This window comes from Frankliniella occidentalis, unplaced genomic scaffold, assembly GCF_000697945.3.
Source record: "Frankliniella occidentalis isolate FOCC.00 unplaced genomic scaffold, Focc_3.1 Scaffold38, whole genome shotgun sequence".
NCBI lineage: Eukaryota > Metazoa > Arthropoda > Insecta > Thysanoptera > Thripidae > Frankliniella > Frankliniella occidentalis.
Genome location: NW_026267168.1, coordinates 255904 through 258722, shown reverse-complemented (window position 1 = coordinate 258722; position 2819 = coordinate 255904). Strand labels below are relative to the sequence as shown.

The following is a 2819-nucleotide window of genomic DNA, read 5'->3' as shown; positions in this document are numbered from 1 at the left end:
TTTTTTTAAATTGTCACTGACCACGCATATTTTTCGATGGCATTGTTTGTAGTCCGTGTTGGGGTGGGGACCCCGGGGGACCCTCCGAGCACGCCGTTAAAACCCATACTACGATGATGATATCGGGTCCCCGGACGACCTCGGCACTGCCATCCAACTCGGCGTGTGTGTGAACTCCAGATTACCAAAATTAAGCTGAATACAGGGTTCTCATTTGGGGGGTAGGGGGGGACACTTTCCTGAAAATTTGATGCAAATCGGAGTTGTCACGGGGGGGGGGGGGGGGGGGGTCGTCGTCGTGCTCGGGAGGTCGCCGATGACGTTCTCAGGGGCCCGGATCACCTCGGCACTAACAAATTCAGACTCAGCGTACCACCAGACCGGGACACCCCTTTGTTACGAAATTTGAGTCATTAAGAGGTTGTCGATTGGTCGGCCGGTTGGGTGTCCCGCAGCGGAGTCTATCCTCAACAACGTCAACGTGCACAACTGGACCGGGGGCAAGCACTGGAGCACTTGCAGGACCTATAGTTGCGTCTGGCTAAAGGTGGATGCGGGGGTGGAGGGGTCTGTCCTGAATGTGCACAACCGGGCCAGGGACTGCGCCCGCCTCCGGGTGCAGGCCCTACAGCACCTGCAGGATCTGGTCACCTGGTCGTGGTCATGTACGCGAGGTCTCCAGAGAGTGCACTACCATTACTACAAGGCCTAGGTCGCCGTCGGTGACGCCCCCCTCTCCCCCAGATGGAGGGAATGACCACACGCCACTCGCTCTGTTCCTGCCCCCCCCCCCTCCTCGGCGCAGTACTCTTGATCCCCGTGATGCGATCGTGGATGAGCACAGGCAGGGTCCGACTGGCCTCCCCAGGAACGTCGTGCGAGGGGCATCAAAACTCAAGGCACCCCCCCCCCATCAAAGAAAGGAAAATGGTTGTTTTTAGTCAAAATGTTCATTTATCTTAAGAATTAAAATACAATGCAATAGTTTTGTAACGGCGAGGCGCTGGTAGTATTGCAGAGTGCCAGGGGCATGCACGGTCATAGTGAAATGAAATATAATTTGTATCTAGATTTGAGTTCAAACCCAACCTTGAAATTTTATCGGTGCCAGGGCCGGAAGGCACGGTGCCTCACTCGGCGGGGCCAGGGCCGCCAGGCCCAGAGGCCTCCCTACGCGAAGCCAAGAGGGTCGGGCGATTGCGCGGCAGCCGGGTGTGCCGGTCCGAGCCTGAGCACAGGTAACACAGGTGAGACGGGCCCGCGTCCGAATGTGTGCTGCGCCAGGTGCTCGCCGCCCCAACAATTTTTCATCTTACGAGAAGGGTGTGTATGAATAATTGGAATTCCAAGGTGAAATATCTTTCTCTCGCTTTCTCTACACAACAGGCACGCTCAAGACTTTTTAACGAATAATTATTATTGATTATTATTTAGATCTCCATCTCTCTAAAGCAGTTTGCTTTTCCAGTGTGCCAACGCAACTTTCCCGATCGAAATATTTGAAGGAGCTCCGTGTTTCCCGCCTGCTGCCTACTGCGCATGCGTTGCGGGCGAGCCGAGCCGAGAGCCGAGCCCGAGCCCGAGCTAGGGCCGAGTACGAGCCGAAGTCGAACAAAAAGACGCCGATGGTAACCGTTATGCCGTTACTTTGTTTGCACTTGTTCAGTGTTTTGATTAATTCTTCAATACATTTCTGATTTCACCTTATTGATTCCATCATTGAATTATGGGTTCTGATTTGATCGTGTCAGCTCAGCTGTGCTCCGCCAACGCCAACCGCAACTCGTCTACTCGTCACAAGTCCGCCGGCCCAGCCCAGGACATGCCGCGGTTTTCCCAATCAAAACCTGTTGCTTCTTGAAGTTGTGAGAGGCGGTAAGACGATGAAGTGATTGCCCGAAGTGCACTGGTATTTTCTTTAAACCAAATTCATGGGCGGTGTGCTACTGGCCGGCCCCGAGAGTGCCAGTTTGAAAACAGACTGGGCAAACCTAACCTGCACTGTATTGCTCAGGAATGCTATGCAAGGTAAGCTTCCCTTTGTATTTTCATGGTTCTCTGCTGTACTCTTTCTCGTATTTTCATCTAAACCTTTATTATCCAGGCAAAACTTACTGTCGTATCGATGTTTGCAGGCTACTTTCTTTTTATGACGTGATTATGCCAGACTCTCTCCAAGTTTTTACGTGAACTCCACTCAACTCCCTCTCAGTTCAGGAGTACAGTCCTGTAAGTATTACATTGAGGCTCTTCAAACAATTCTGAAAAATTGTTTTTAACCTTGTCCCCATTTTTACTTGATTATTTTTTTCCAGAATATTCTTCACTGAGTTTCATGGCGAGCCCAGATTGTGAAGTGCAAAATGGGAATGGGCGGGCATTTCCAAGGAAGGCAAATACTGCAAACTCATTTGCGGAAGAAACAAGTTCAGAAGATGTACGATTTAGATTGTGCAGAGAAGTGCACTCTACTTTGATCAGAAAGGATTTGAAGAATGCAGGCAGCATCAGAGGTTAAAGTGTGAAGCTGAAGAGAGGAATCAAGATGGAAGACAAGACAAGCTGAAGAACAAATCAAGAAGTAAAGAGGGAAGGGAATAATGAAGACAGGAGATACGATGAAGAACGAATCAAGGAAGTGAAGAGAGAAGGGAAGAATGAAGGCAAGAGAGAAGATGAAGAACGAATCAAGAGGTGAAGAGAGAAGGGAAAAATGAAGACAACAGAGAAGATGAAGAACGAATCAAGAAGTGAAGAATGAAGACAAGAGAGAAGATGAAGAACGAATCAAGAAGTGAAGAGAGAAGGGAAGAATGAAG

The 2819-nt window shown here is 49.9% G+C and overlaps 1 protein-coding gene and 1 long non-coding RNA gene across 4 annotated transcripts in view; one reads left to right on the top strand and one right to left on the bottom strand.

Moving 5' to 3' along the window:
- The window catches only part of LOC113206788 (thyroid receptor-interacting protein 11), a 197889-nt gene that overhangs the window by 28952 nt on the left and 166118 nt on the right, over nt 1–2819 (bottom strand). The gene's annotated exons all lie outside the window — the stretch shown is intronic.
- LOC113209078 (uncharacterized) lies at nt 1501–2736 on the top strand. Of its 2 annotated transcripts, XR_003303550.2 has the most exons (4): nt 1501–1628; nt 1752–2028; nt 2136–2229; nt 2316–2736. It is a non-coding gene; the product is annotated as an uncharacterized LOC113209078 (long non-coding RNA). The 2 variants fall into 2 exon arrangements; XR_003303549.2 differs by having other exon boundaries at nt 1530–2028.